We start from the raw sequence: 16865 nt of genomic DNA, 5'->3' as shown, positions 1-16865 counted from the left end.
ACATGTTCACTAATGTATAATGAAGATTCTAATGTTTATATACAATTATATAGAAAATATTTTTAGCGTGATATACAGTTTACAGGTAGTCTACGACTTATGACCACAATTGAACAATTGAACCCCAAATTGCTAAGTGAATCCCAGTGTTAAGTGAATCTGACTTCCCCATTGACTTTGTTTGTCAGGGGGTTGCAAAAGTGATCGCATGACCCTGGGACGCTGCAACTGTCATAAATATGAGTCAGTTGCCAAGTGTCTGAATTTTGATCACATGACTATGGGGATGCTGCAATGGTCATAAGTGTTAAAAATCTTCATAAATCACTTTAATCAGTACCGTTCACTAAATGAACTGTTGTCTGTCAAGGACTACCTGTACTTGGATTATTAATACATGAATTCATTTTAAGTCAGTACAGCCTCTCTCTCTCACGCATAACTTTCTTCCTATGAAATAATTGTTAAATAAGCAATGTGATTTATAAATACACTTTTACACCCATAAAATATGTTCAAGTTTCAAGTTCTTGCAATCAAATTATTGTTGAAATAAGGGCAATGGGACCCTCCTAGCCTTTAACCGGATAGGGGCGACTTGGGGTCGAGGTTGAAAGAAATAGGGGTCCCCACGCATTTGCCCAGGCAATCCTTGAATACGCCTCGAACTCCTTCAGTAGTTCGTCTCTGAGGATGACGTCGCTCCTGTGGACCCCGGTCACTCCCATACCCAAAGCTCGGAACCAGTCCAACCCTAGCAAACTCGGTAGAGTTCCGTTTACTATGGTGATCGGCAGGGTCTTTGTGAATTGTCCATATTTGACTTGGACGGCTGTAGCTCCTCGAACAGGGATCCGATTCCCCTGGTAGTCCTGCACCCTCAGCTTCTGGGTTTGTAGCTGACGTTTAGTGATCGCTGGCAAGTCTCTCACGATGGTGTCCCAGGACATAATTGTGATTGACGACCCAGTGTCTACTTCCATGGGACACGGCACCCCTTCAACGTAGACTTGGGTAAATATCTTCTTCTCTAGTCGTGTCGATGCGTGGCCCACTCTCACAGTGGTCTGGTTTAACTTCACGCCCTTTTTAAATGGACCAATCCCTGGCCGCTTCACTGCTCCCGCGCTCTGATTGGTCGGTTTGAATTTTTGGCGGGAAGGTTGGGGGGCTCGGCAGGCCCGAGCTATGTGTCCTTTTTTTCCACACCGCCGACAAACTGCATCCTTGAATCTGCAGTTTTGCCGTTGGTGTTGCCCCCCACAACTCACACATTCGTTCCGGTCACCTCTCTCCAGCCTCCCGGTGTGGAACACCTCTTCCTCACCTTCCGATTCGGCCTGGACTTCCTCACTGTGGACCGGTGTAGTCTTTGTCCCGCACCCGCGTTGGCTTTTGCAAGGTCTCCGCTGCCTTGGTGGACATCTCATGAGCTCTGGCTTCATCCAGGGCTATCGCTAGAGTCAGGTTGCTTTTAGACAGCAGCCGCCTTTGTAGTCTGATGTCTCTGACCCCACAAATGAGCTGTTCGAGTAAGGAGTCCTCCAAATCTCTGTACTCGCAGTGGTTTGCGGCTTTCCTCAATGCGGCCATGTACACACTTATTGATTCGCCTTCGCTGCCCGTTGCCTCAATTCAAATGTTGGACGAACTTTGAGGGTACCGGTGCGTAGTGCCAAGTGTTGTTTGTAGTGTCTGCCACGGTACCGATTGTACCGGCGTTGGTTCTGAGTGACTCCGCCGTATCAAGACCTCTGGACCGCAGTGGCTCAGGAAGTATGCTCGCTTCCGATTGTCCGAGACTCCTGTAGTTCGCTCGCTTGAGGAAACACTCGAACGAGCCATGTACGACCCCACTTTTCCTTGGCTGGGTCGAATGGCGCTGGCGGCATGTAGCTGGACATCGCTATTTTCCGCCTTCGCAAACTGGCTGGGTTAAGGAATTCCTGGTTCCTTCAGCTCTTTCTTTTGATCTCACTGCCTCAACATCCCACCTTCGTCGCCAATGTTAAGTTCGGGCAATGAAGAGGCAGGAGACCAACGAGTGGCAACAGCTCTTTAGTTTATTGTGACCCAGCAAAAGACAACCGGCAAAAACCCCTCTTTAAATACTCTTTTGGCTGAGGCTTCAACCAATCAGCAACGTGCAATTTTCCCGCCCAAAATTCCCTCTCGAAGTTCAAAATACATTACAGTGTTCTTGGTCCAACGCTCTTCATACTATACATAAATGATCTCTGTGACCTCATCTCAAGTTATTGTGTTCTCTTTGCTGACGATGTCAAACTATTTAATACCACTAACAATACCTCTACCCTTCAAGAAGACCTCGACTTAGTTTCCGATTGGTCTAAAACTTGGCAACTCCAAATCTCTACCAGCAAATGCTCAGTCTTACATATTGGAAAAAAGAATCCTATCAACAAGTACAAACTTGATGGTCATTACCTTACTGACGACCCTCACCCTGTCAATGATCTTGGAGTTCTTATATCAAATGACCTAAAAGCCAAAGCCCACTGCAACTACATAGCAAAAAAGGCTCTAAAAGTAGTAAACCTAATTTTACGCAGCTTCTTTTCCAAAAACTCTACACTACAAACTATAGCATACCAAACATTTGCCAGACCTATTCTTGAATACAGCTCATCCGTCTGGAACCCATACCATATCTCTGACATAAATACAATAGAACACGTCCAGAAATATTTTACTAGAAGAGTTCTTTGCTCCTCCGAAAACAACAAAATACCTTATACCACCAGGCTTGAAATCCTGGAATTAGAAAACTTACAACTCCGTCGATTTCGACATGACCTGTGTTTAACACACAAAATCATCTATTGCAATATCCTTCCTGTAAATGACTACTTCAGCTTCAATCACAATATTACAAGATCAAAAAATAGATTCAAGCTTAATGTCAACCGCTTCAAACTTGATTGCAGAAAATATGACTTCTGCAAAAGAGTTGTTAATGCTTGGAACTCATAACCTGACTCCATAGTCTCTACTCAAAATCCCAAAATCTTCAACCAAAAACTGTCTACTATTGACCTCACCCCATTCCTAAGAGGACTATAAGGGGCGTGCATAAGAGCACAAAAGTGCCTACCGTTCCTGTCCTATTGTTCCCTTCATTATATCAAATTAATATAGCTGATGCATATTCTTTACTTATATATATATATATATATTTCTTCATGATATGTTTTTTTACTTATGACAATGTTTGTGTATACTGTTGTGACAAAATTAAATAATAAAAAAAATGTGATAAATATGTAGTGAATGATATCCATGAGTCAGATATATGCTCTTCTGAATCCTAACTATTTTTGACAAGTGATATTTTTATAGTCAGTAATTACAGCTTACTGCTCACATATAATTGCACATCCAGTTTCTAAGTATTTGATCATAACTTTACGGATCATTTGCTTTTGAGAACACATGGAACTGATACAGATTACTGAATCCCATCACCTCATGCACACCTCAGGCTATCTCTGCTTGTCTAATCCCCTCTTTTTCTCTCTCTCACGCATAACTTTCTTCCTATGAAATAATTGTTAAATAAGCAATGTGATTTATAAATACACTTTTACACCCATAAAATATGTTCAAGTTTCAAGTTCTTGCAATCAAATTATTGTTGAAATAAGGTGCATATTTCTACTGTTAGGCTGATATTGCTTTAACAAACATGTGTCATTCATGTGGTTGTACATGGTTGTTCACATATCATCTTCATGTACTTATGCACAATACAAGAGTAATACAAAACAAAAATACAATAATTGCAAATTAATCCAACAAATCAACTCAGAACAAAGTAAACAAAGACTAACATGAAACAACAACTAACATAATAGCAATTTATTTAAAAGCAATGCCCTGGAATATGATCAAATATGTACTGTATAGCAAGTGTGATAATCCTTTGTCATTGAGCACACTACTAATGCTGACAAGAACTGAATTGGAATAAGGTAGATAGCCCATCTCTATTCTTGATATTTTCCAGAGTTATAAAAACAAAAATAATCAATAATTATTTTAGCAGGACATCTGAATAAGGCATGTCACATAATTAACTTTATAAACCTTGCATGGAAGTCTGATAATACTATGTTAGTCAATTGTATATGAAGAATAGATAAAAGATGATTTCTCATTACAAGTTGTCTAATAAATTCATAGTAGAGATAAGGTTTGTTTTGGTGCTTGTTAGCTCACATTTCTCCCAAATATAGTCTATTATGCTAATTATCAGAAGCCTATTGTAGGAATTAGCTATTTTTAGGATAGCTAAATAGCTCTTTGGGTTTAGTTCTTATATTAAATAAGAAATCCAAATTATATTAAAATCCAAATGCCCAGTCAATGAAAGTCTATTTCTTATGCACTGTATCATCCTTGCTGTCCATTTCATAAACAGCAACCCTTTTTTTTTGCAAATTTGCCCCAAAAGTTTCAAAAGACTCTTTCTCAATGGTAAAACAATTATAAGTTCTTAACTGCGATGAAAATGATTTCATGTCTTCCTGTTTCACAAAGGGTGGGAAACTAATAATATAATGGTTGTATTATGTTAATCAATACCCAGCTAGGGAGAAGATTATGCGTATATGTGTTAGTTCTTTTTTTAAGGCACCCTTTTCTTTTTAATTGCAGTTAATTAATTTTTAATTCTTGTTTGCAGTGTCTTTTTTTCTTTTTTGTCCTTTTTAAAAAATATTTTAGTGTTTTGTATTTTAACTTTTCTTGAATAAAAAATGAAATATGTTGGAAAATGGTCTCACATGTTCACTAATGTATAATGAAGATTCTAATGTTTATATACAATTATATCTTCATATTTATCCACTTTTGTTTGTATCTCCTCCATTCCATTTTCCAAGTCCTGATTACACTGGTTAATTTCCTCCAAACTCTCATCCAAAACATCCCCATTTTTTATCAATTCGTATTTTTGAATAATTAAATACATTCTTTCTGTGTAATCCTGTATAAAGTCACGAATCCATTCTTCTGAAAGAACCTTCATAGCAAAGTTCTTGCTGAAAATCCCCTTATAAAATACTTAAACAATGTAATATAATCCAACAATCCACAGTCCAACACAATAAGACAAAATCTCCATTCAGTTTCGATTTCGCAGCAAGGCTCCTTTCCTTTCCCTTTCCTTTATCGCTCTACTTTCAGTTGCTCTCAAACGCCATTTTAAATAGTCAAAGGAAGGGGGGAAAAATTTCTCTTTTTAAAGAAGGTGGAAGTCAGGAAATCAAAAATACTTGCAAACCGGCTCCAGTGACGTCACCGCTCCTGCTGGGTGCTCTAACAGAGCACTCCGTGTTAGAAGATTGTAAAAGTCAGTGAAACAGAAAAAAATCACTGTTCACTGAGCTTAGCATACCCTATGGGAAAAAGGGGGTTATGCAGAGTTGTGGAAAAGTGGAAGATCTGACAGGGGGTTTGCTCTTAAGAGCGAATTTTCCTGGATTTATGGTCCCGCCGAATTCCACTCCCTCCAACTTCAAACATGCTCCTGGTTTTTATCAGGAAAAAGGAGTAGGTGGTCATTTCTGCTCAAAAGGACTTATTAAATTGATTGATCTTCTAAGCAGACGGGAATTTCACAAGCATTCGATCTTTGATGTAGAATCAGCACGGCAAGTACCGACTCCCTTTCTGAAACCTGAAACCTTTCTTTGTCTTTGATTAATTGACTTTTAAAATGACATCTGAAAGTGAAAGTAAAAATTTTTTAGTACGATAAAGTAGCGTTATTTGTGGATTGTTACAAACAGAGTTTTTTTTATACTGAAAGGAGGGAAGGAAAGTTGTTAAGTTTAAATTCCTGATTCTTTTGAAGACAGAATGGCAGCTAAACCTTTAAAGCCTTCTGGAAGAAGGGGATCTGAACCAAGTCTTGAGGAAATATTGAAAGAACAATTAAAACTTTCTGAAGATAGGCAAAAAGAGATGATGGAGAATTTTAATGCAAAAATAAGAGAAGATATTCTCATGGCAGTTCAAGGACTGAGTAAAAAAATTGAGGGATTGGAAGTGGAAATGCAACAGATCTCTCAGTCAAATAAGCATTTAGAAGACAAAATGAAAGGTGTTCAGAAAAAAGTGGATCAAAATGAAGATCAGGTTGTGATATTACAATATAAACTTATGGAAGGAGCTCTTAGAATTCGTGGTATGCAAGAAGAGCGAGGAGAAGACTTAAGAAAAATTATATCAGAAGCATTGGCTGAATTTATTGAAGTGGAACCCCAAGAGGTAGCTTACCAAATTGATAAAATATATAGAGTTAATTCCTGGATTGCAAGACAGAGAAAGCTTCCTCGGGACATTGTGGTTTATTTTGTGAAAAGGACTATGAGAAATCAGATTCTGCAAGTTTCATATCAGACAACTTTAAAAATTGGAGAACAGGAGTTGAAGGTGTTGAAAGAGATTCCTTCAAAGATGTTAAGAGATAGGAAGGAATTTGCTTTTTTTACACAAGAACTTAAAAAACATCAGATTCAATTCAGATGGGAGGTGCCAGTTGGACTGACAGTATTCTATCAAGGAAGGAGATATAGAATTGACACTGTTTTAAAGGCAAAGGATTTTCTTTCTACAGTTTTGAAAGTCGAAATAGAAGTGATAGAAAAACTTCAAGAGATTCAAGAAGGCGTGGTGATCCAAGAGCCTTCATTGCTGCCAGTATTAGAGGAACCACAAGAGCAAAGGGTGACAAGAGGAGCTCTTAAGCGTAAAGAAGAGCAACAGTCTCAAAGTAAAAGTCAGGATCCCATTATGGAAGCTGTGGAGGAGCTAGACGGAAGATACCGGAGGAGGAGCTTCCGTTGTCTGCTTCAAAGCTTCAGGAGGCCAGTAATGGCAAATAGAATCTTGTCATGGAATGTTAATGGCTTGAATTCAGCTCAGAAAAGAAGGAATGAAACCTTATGTAGAGACTTGGATAAGAGATTACACAGCACAGGGATTGAAACAACAATGATAATGAAACTCAAAATAGCCCCACTTTGATTTTGTTGACTATGAGATTTGTTGACTATGAGATCTTTAATAACAAGATTTTTTTATTAAACCCTGCACAATAAAGTAGCATACCTAAAAAAGTCCAGTTTTTTTTAACTTGACCTATTTCAAAAAGTTGATAGATAATTAATGGTCTGTCTGTCTGTTATTATCATCTGTCTATCAATCTATCTATCTATATCATCTATCTATATATCAATCAAGATATTATGCATCTAAGGAAGGATCCATCTTTCAAGGATCTATCTTGGTTCAAAATTCTTATCTTTAACCCTACTTTGAAAGTGATGCCAAGTATTAATCAATATATAGTGGTCAATAGCACCTTTAAACAATATAATGCAAGTCTCTCACTACTTTAATGGGGATCAGGTAGACTTTCATTATGGTACAACATTGATTGGCTATAATAATAAATGTCCAAACAAGTCTATAACATTGAGCTATGTCAGCTACAATTATAACATTATAACATTTTTAAATAACATCTTGGCAAGCAACCTCAAAAGTCACACAAAATAACTCTAAAAATCCTTTTCCATGCAAAAAAAAAATGTATGTCCTAAACTAAATTATTTATTGCTAATAATAAGACCAGGTTTGTGCCAGGATGTGTGGACAATTATGTCATTTTGTAGTTTTAGGGAAATGATGACAACCACTGTTACTTCTCTTTGTCACATGAAGCAAAGAGAAGAGGATTATTTATTTTATTTTATTTTATTTATTTATTTATTATTATTTTTTTATTCAAAAGTTGATAGATAATTAATGGTCTGTCTGTCTGTTATTATCATCTGTCTATCAATCTATCTATCTATATATCAATCAAGATATTATGCATCTAAGGAAGGATCCATCTTTCAAGGATCTATCTTGGTTCAAAATTCTTATCTTTAACCCTACTTTGAAAGTGATGCCAAGTATTAATCAATATATAGTGGTCAATAGCACCTTTAAACAATATAATGCAAGTCTCTCACTACTTTAATGGGAATCAGGTAGACTTTCATTATGGTACAACATTGATTGGCTATAATAATAAATGTCCAAACAAGTCTATAACATTGAGCTATGTCAGCTACAATTATAACATTTTTAAATAACATCTTGGCAAGCAACCTCAAAAGTCACACAAAATAACTCTAAAAATCCTTTTCCATGCAAAAAAAAAATGTATGTCCTAAACTAAATTATTTATTGCTAATAATAAGACCAGGTTTGTGCCAGGATGTGTGGACAATTATGTCATTTTGTAGTTTTAGGGAAATGATACAACCACTGTTACTTCTCTTTGTCACATGAAGCAAAGAGAAGAGGATTATTATTTTTATTCAAAAGTTTTACAAAATTTTTTCCCCAAAACTATTATACCAATTTTCCTCTCTAGCTCTGACTTCCTCCTAACATAACCAAAATCCTTAAAAAAATTAACAATTAACAGTAATAAAATATATAAATCAATAGAACAAATTAATCCTAAAGTATTTAAAACCAGCTAAAGCATAAAATTCAATCCAATTCAGAGAATATCTCCTTATAGCTTCTATAACCATATAATTTTTCCCCAGGTCTTTCTTACATAAGATCTTTCAAGAATATTCTATTTAAAATTCAGTACATTATAAAATTTCAATACAGAAAATTACAATATCTATTCAACTTTAGTCCTTCCTCGTCAAAATCCAGTATAAATCCAAATACCTAGTCTTTTATGATATTTCTTGCCACAGTTGCTAAGTGAATCCCAGTGTTAAGTGAATCTGACTTCCATTGACTTTGTTTGTCAAGGACTACCTGTACTTGGATTATTAATACATGAATTCATTTTTAAGTCAGTACACAGCCTCTCTCCTCTTGCCAAGAAACAAAAAGGAAGGACAGACAGAGAGAGAGAATGAGATTTGAGTCAAGAATGTGAATTACCTCACTTTTTATTTTTAGGATAGTCTGAAAGGTATTTTGTTACTTCTGTGTGTCAGCTCCCACTGAGAAGAAAATGCTGAGAAGATGTAGAAGCATAATTTTCTGCAGGGTATCTTCTCAAGAGCTGTTTTCACTTAACAGATAATGGCCTTGGAGATCACCTGCCCAATTACAGTCAAACCAGAATGCAGACTGCAAATTGCCAATTTGAAGTATTTCTCAGCAACTTGATCAGACAAGCATGGGAACAAAGTTCCAAAGTTAACATTAAGTTGTATTTTAAATAAAAGCCCATTTACCATTTTGCACATGAACATAATCACACAAAATGTCTTCTGAAATAATTTTAAATGATACAACCACTGTTACTTCTCTTTGTCACATGAAGCAAAGAGAAGAGGATTATTATTTTTATTCAAAAGTTTTACAAAATTTTTTCCCCAAAACTATTATACCAATTTTCCTCTCTAGCTCTGACTTCCTCCTAACATAACCAAAATCCTTTTCCATGCAAAAAAAAAATGTATGTCCTAAACTAAATTATTTATTGCTAATAATAAGACCAGGTTTGTGCCAGGATGTGTGGACAATTATGTCATTTTGTAGTTTTAGGGAAATGATACAACCACTGTTACTTCTCTTTGTCACATGAAGCAAAGAGAAGAGGATTATTTATTTTATTTTATTTTATTTTATTTATTTATTTATTATTATTTTTTTATTCAAAAAGTTTTACAAAAATTTTTTTTCCCCTTTCCCCCCAACCCCCCTCCCTTCACTAATCCCCTCCCCGCTCCCCCCTGACATCCCGGAAGATGCACAAGCTATAGTTAAAAATAAACATATGCTAAGAAAATTTTTCCCCAAAACTATTATACCAATTTTCCCTCTCTAGCTCTGACTTCCTCCTAACATAACCAAAATCCTTAAAAAAAAATTAACAATTAACAGTAATAAAATATATAAATCAACAGAACAAATTAATCCTAAAGTATTTAAAACCAGCTAAAGCATAAAAATTCAATCCAATTCAGAGAATATCTCCCTTATAGCTTCTATAACCATATAATTTTTCCCCCAGGTCTTTCTTACATAAGATCTTTCAAGAATATTCTATTTAAAATTCAGTACATTATAAAATTTCAATACAGAAAATTACAATATCTATCCAACTTTAGCCCTTCCTCGTCAAAATCCAGTATAAATCCAAATACCTAGTCTTTTATGATAGATATAAAACATATAATCAACCCATTTCTTCCAGATCTTCCTCACATATTGTCTTTCAGGGACACTAATATTTTTGTCTGTTAATATTTCAAAACAACCTTGTTTCAAGGATAATACTTTTGTCTCTTGCCATTTTTTTTGATGCATTAATCTCTGTCTTTCCTTCATTACTCCTTTTGAAAAGTCAGTCACAATATTTCCTAGTAGTTCCTTATGTCCAAGAATCCACAAATTACTGCCGTAATCAGTCCAAAAAGAGAACTCTTGAAAAGCATTAACCCTGTGAGTTTTTTCGGTTCGGGAGACAGCCTCCTGTAGCACAAATTCAGACATTTCATCCAAACTATTTAAAGGAAACTTCTTTACATCAACTTGTTTATTCACGATCATATCTTCATATTTATCCACTTTTGTTTGTATCTCCTCCATTCCATTTTCCAAGTCCTGATTACACTGGTTAATTTCCTCCAAACTCTCATCCAAAACATCCCCATTTTTTATCAATTCGTATTTTTGAATAATTAAATACATTCTTTCTGTGTAATCCTGTATAAAGTCACGAATCCATTCTTCTGAAAGAACCTTCATAGCAAAGTTCTTGCTGAAAATCCCCTTATAAAATACTTAAACAATGTAATATAATCCAACAATCCACAGTCCAACACAATAAGACAAAATCTCCATTCAGTTTCGATTTCGCAGCAAGGCTCCTTTCCTTTCCCTTTCCTTTATCGCTCTACTTTCAGTTGCTCTCAAACGCCATTTTAAACAGTCAAAGGAAGGGGGGAAAAATTTCTCTTTTTAAAGAAGGTGGAAGTCAGGAAATCAAAAATACTTGCAAACCGGCTCCAGTGACGTCACCGCTCCTGCTGGGTGCTCTAACAGAGCACTCCGTGTTAGAAGATTGTAAAAGTCAGTGAAACAGAAAAAAATCACTGTTCACTGAGCTTAGCATACCCTATGGGAAAAAGGGGGTTATGCAGAGTTGTGGAAAAGTGGAAGATCTGACAGGGGGTTTGCTCTTAAGAGCGAATTTTCCTGGATTTATGGTCCCGCCGAATTCCACTCCCTCCAACTTCAAACATGCTCCTGGTTTTTATCAGGAAAAAGGAGTAGGTGGTCATTTCTGCTCAAAAGGACTTATTAAATTGATTGATTTTCTAAGCAGACGGGAATTTCACAAGCATTCGATCTTTGATGTAGAATCAACACGGCAAGTACCGACTCCCTTTTTGAAACCCGAAACCTTTCTTTGTCTCTGATTAATTGACTTTTAAAATGGCGTCTGAAAGTGAAAGTAAAATTTTTTAGTACAACAAAGTAGCGTTATTTGTGGATTGTTACAAACGGAGTTCTCTTATACTGAAAGGAGGAAGGAAAGTTGTTAAGTTTAAATTCCTGATTCTTTTGAAGACAGAATGGCAGCTAAACCTTTAAAGCCTTCTGGAAGAAGGGGATCTGAACCAAGTCTTGAGGAAATATTGAAAGAACAATTAAAACTTTCTGAAGATAGGCAAAAAGAGATGATGGAGAATTTTAATGCAAAAATAAGAGAAGATATTCTCATGGCAGTTCAAGGACTGAGTAAAAAATTGAGGATTGGAAGTGGAAATGCAACAGATCTCTCAGTCAAATAAGCATTTAGAAGACAAAATGAAAGGTGTTCAGAAAAAAGTGGATCAAAATGAAGATCAGGTTGTGATATTACAATATAAACTTATGGAAGGAGCTCTTAGAATTCGTGGTATGCAAGAAGAGCGAGGAGAAGACTTAAGAAAAATTATATCAGAAGCATTGGCTGAATTTATTGAAGTGGAACCCCAAGAGGTAGCTTACCAAATTGATAAAATATATAGAGTTAATTCCTGGATTGCAAGACAGAGAAAGCTTCCTCGGGACATTGTGGTTTATTTTGTGAAAAGGACTATGAGAAATCAGATTCTGCAAGTTTCATATCAGACAACTTTAAAAATTGGAGAACAGGAGTTGAAGGTGTTGAAAGAGATTCCTTCAAAGATGTTAAGAGATAGGAAGGAATTTGCTTTTTTTACACAAGAACTTAAAAAACATCAGATTCAATTCAGATGGGAGGTGCCAGTTGGACTGACAGTATTCTATCAAGGAAGGAGATATAGAATTGACACTGTTTTAAAGGCAAAGGATTTTCTTTCTACAGTTTTGAAAGTCGAAATAGAAGTGATAGAAAAACTTCAAGAGATTCAAGAAGGCGTGGTGATCCAAGAGCCTTCATTGCTGCCAGTATTAGAGGAACCACAAGAGCAAAGGGTGACAAGAGGAGCTCTTAAGCGTAAAGAAGAGCAACAGTCTCAAAGTAAAAGTCAGGATCCCAGTATGGAAGCTGTGGGAGGAGCTAGACGGAAGATACCGGAGGAGGAGCTTCCGTTGTCTGCTTCAAAGCTTCAGGAGGCCAGTAATGGCAAATAGAATTTTGTCATGGAATGTTAATGGCTTGAATTCAGCTCAGAAAAGAAGGAAAATATTTCACTACTTGAAACAATTTAAAAATGATGTGATTTGTTTGCAAGAGACACATATAAAATTATCAGACCAAAAATATTTAATTAATTCAAAATTGGGTAACCATTTTGTTGCATCAGCTTTGGAAAAGAAGCATGGAATTGTTGTATATATCAGGAAGGATATACCAGCTAAGTTAATTGAGGCAGATATTCAAGGAAGATTTATTGCTATTGAACTGGTGATAGATGCAAAAAAGACTTTGCTGATAGGTATTTATGCACCTAATCAGCAACAAGAAAAGTTTTACAAAATGTTACATGAGAGGTTGACCCTATGGGATTATAGTTCGTTTATTTTATTAGGAGACTGGAATGGAGTAATTGATACAAGAAGGGATAAGAGAACCTCCTCCAAGAAGATACCTATACATGCAAAACTACCAAAATCCTTTTTTGAAATGATGGAAGACTTTGAGTTTAGAGATATATGGAGGTTACAGAATCCAGATGAGAGAGATTTTACTTTTTTTTCCGATAGGCATCAATCTTTTTCACGTATTGATTTTATTTTAATTTCTAATGACTTGCTTTCTAGGGTGAAGAAAATGAAGATATTTCCGAGGTGTTTAACTGACCATAGCCCAGTATGGATGGAATTATTACAAGGGAAAAAAGGTGGTAGAACATGGAGGTTGAATGAAAATCTGTTTAGATATGAGGATAATGTAACTTATTGTAAGAAACAGTTGAAAGAATTTTTTGATTTTAATATGTACAAAGGGACACCTATAGGAACTGTGTGGGAGGCGAGCAAAGCGTTTATTAGAGGGATATTGATTTATTTGGACAATAGGCAAAGGAATAATAAACAAAGGCAGCGTAGGTATTTGGAAGAAGAAATTCAAAGGAAGCAACAGTTATTAATTCAAAACCCACAAGATCACAAACTTAAAGAGGCTATAAAAATATTACAGAGTCAATTTAATATGTTAATGGCAGACCAGGTGGCAACGAATATACAATATGCTAAACATAATACCTTTTGTAATGCAAATAAACCTGGGAGATGGTTGGCATATAACTTAAGGAAAAAACAGAAAGCACGTGTCATACAAAAAATAGAATATAAAGGTAAAGAGATATATCAACAGGATAAAATTAAAAAGGCATTCTCAGAATTTTACACTGCATTATATGCAAAAGACAAAATATTGAATAGGGACATTTATGATTATTTGAAAGATTATAAGGTTAATATTTTAACATTAGAACAGAGGGAGGAGCTGAATCGGCCGATAGCTACTGGAGAAATAGTGGAGGCAATTAAACAACTAAAAATGGGGGAAACCCCTGGTACAGATGGTCTTACAGCAACTTATTATAAAAAAACACAGGATGAAATATTAGGCCCACTTAAAGAATTATTTAATCAGATACAATTAGGAGTGGGAATACCCCCGTCATGGAAAACATCTTTTATTTCACTGATATCAAAAGAGGAGCAAGATTGCTCTAAACCCGGTAACTACAGGCCGATTTCACTTTTAAATAATGATTATAAGATTTTTGTAAAAATAATAGCAAATAGATTAATGTTAGTTTTACAACAAAGAATTCATACTGATCAATCTGGTTTTATAAAAGGGAGGCAGATGAGGAATAACGTTAGACAGATTATTAATATATTGGAATATTTGGAAAAGAAGAATACCTCAGCAGCATTTATTTTTTTGGATGCAGAGAAAGCCTTTGATCGATTGCATTGGGATTTTTTATTTAAATTAATAGAGAAAATGCAATTTGGAGATTGTTTTGTTAGAATAATCAAAGCGATTTTGAAGAGCAAACAGCACAGATTATAATAAATGGTAGTTTGACAGAAGTTATTAAGATTGCGAAAGGAACGAGACAGGGATGTCCCTTATCACCATTATTGTTTGTTTTGACTCTGGAACCATTATTAGATAAAATACGAGAATTAACGAAAATAGAGGGAATTAAGATTAGACAATATGAGTACAAAGTTAGAGCTTTTGCAGATGATGTAGTGGTTACTTTAACAAATCCTATAAATTCAAGTAGATTTTTGTTAGAAGTAATTGATAAATATGGAAAGGTATCAGGATTTAAAATAAATCAGAATAAAACAAAAGTGATAATTAAAAATATGTCTATACAACAGAAACAAAAACTAGAGGAAATGACAGGATTTGAGGTAGTAAAAAAGGTTAAATACTTAGGGGTTTATATTAGCTCATCGAACAAGAAACTTTATAAGAATAATTATGACTTGCTATGGCAAAAAGTTCAGAATGATATGAGTGTTTGGAAAAAATTGCAGTTATCGCTATTGGGAAGGATTGCGGCTATTAAAATGAATGTGTTACCTAGATTTTTGTTTCTGTTCCAGATGATACCAATAATTAAAAGGATAAAAATTTGGAAGATTGGCAGATTGGGATTAACAAATTTATATGGCAGGGTAAAAAGGCGAGGGTTAAAATGAAAATAATACAGGACTCACGGGAAAGAGGTGGTTTAAGAATGCCTAACTTTAAACTATATTATGAAGCAGTAACCCTTTCAGTAATAAGTGACTGGTTTAACTTAACAGAGGAAAGAATTTTGAATATAGAAGGTTATGACTTGTTATATGGATGGCATGCGTACTTATTTTATGAAAAAAAAGTGGATAGGGCTTTTAAGAATCATGTGTTGAGAAGTGCTCTTTTGGGAATCTGGAAAAAATATTCCTATAAATTAGATTATAAGATTCCTATATGGGCGAGCCCTAGACATGCAATAGAGAATATAAATATAGAACAGAAACAGGAAATGATTACTTATAAAGAACTTTTGTATGCTGAAGGAGGTAGATTGCAATTAAAATCATTACAGGTATTAAATGAAGAAGGGAGGAATTATACTTGGTTTCAATATGGGCAAATAAGTGCTAGATGGAAAGAAGATCAAAAATTGGTATAATGCAAACGGAGGAAAATTTAATAAAGCAAATTAGAAATCAGACCCAGGAGCATATAAAGAGATTGTATAATGTGTTGCTTGAAATAGATTCGGAAAAGGATTTGGTAAAGGATTGTATGATAAAATGGGCACAGAATATTCAGGAACCAATAATGTTGGAAACATGGGAGAAAATTTGGGTTAGAAATGTTAAGTTTACACAAGCACAGAATTTAAAGGAAAATTTTTATAAGATGTTTTATAGATGGCACTTAGATCCCAAAAAATTATCACGTATGTATTCTAATATCCAAGCGAAATGTTGGAGGTGTGATTGTGATGACGCTACATATTTTCATATTTGGTGGACTTGCAAGAAAATTAAGGTCTTTTGGATAAGAATTTGGTGGATTATTCAAAATGTACTGAAGAAGAAGATAAAGTTCCTGCCACAATTTTTCCTTTTGGGAATTATAACGGATTGTACAGGGATTGAGACTAAATTGATTCTGAATTTAATAACAGCAGCAAGACTGTTGATTGGACAATACTGGAAGAAGAAGAGATACCTACAATAGAAGAATGGATATTGAAAGTTATTAATTTGGCTGAGATGGCTAAAATCTCAGCTTTTTAAAAGACAATACGCAGGAAAGATATTTAATTGAATGGAAAAATGGATTGATTATCTACAAAACAGATATCAGATTAAGATATATCAGATTGCCTTTGAATAATTAGAAAGTTATTTTATGTAATGGGGAGGGGGTTGGGAGATGAAAAGCTGTGGATGTGGTTATTTGGATTGGAAGGGAAAATTTTATTCTATGTTTGGTTTATGTATAACAATACCTTGTGATTGACCCGGGAAGCCGGGGGGGGGGAGGGAGGGGGGAAGGGGGTTTTTTGGGAGGGAGGGGGGAAAAAGGGGGGAAAATGTTTTTGTTTTTTAAAACTCTTTCAATAAAAAAAAAAATACTTGCAAACCAATAATTGTTCACTCATGCTTCTTCCGTCTGCTTATAGAAATCCACAAAAAGAAATCAATTGTTAGCAGAAGTGGACACCTTCCTCTTTTCCTGCTTTTGCAGGAGCGCGCTGAATACTGGAGATTAAAGGAGGATTCAATGGGATTCGATCTTTCGGGACTTTGCATAACAAAAACAAAGCCCCTAGGGGAATCTACCACTCTCCCCCCTG

Source organism: Ahaetulla prasina, chromosome 8, assembly GCF_028640845.1.
Source record: "Ahaetulla prasina isolate Xishuangbanna chromosome 8, ASM2864084v1, whole genome shotgun sequence".
Classification (NCBI taxonomy): domain Eukaryota; kingdom Metazoa; phylum Chordata; class Lepidosauria; order Squamata; family Colubridae; genus Ahaetulla; species Ahaetulla prasina.
Note: the sequence above shows the minus strand (reverse complement) of the source record.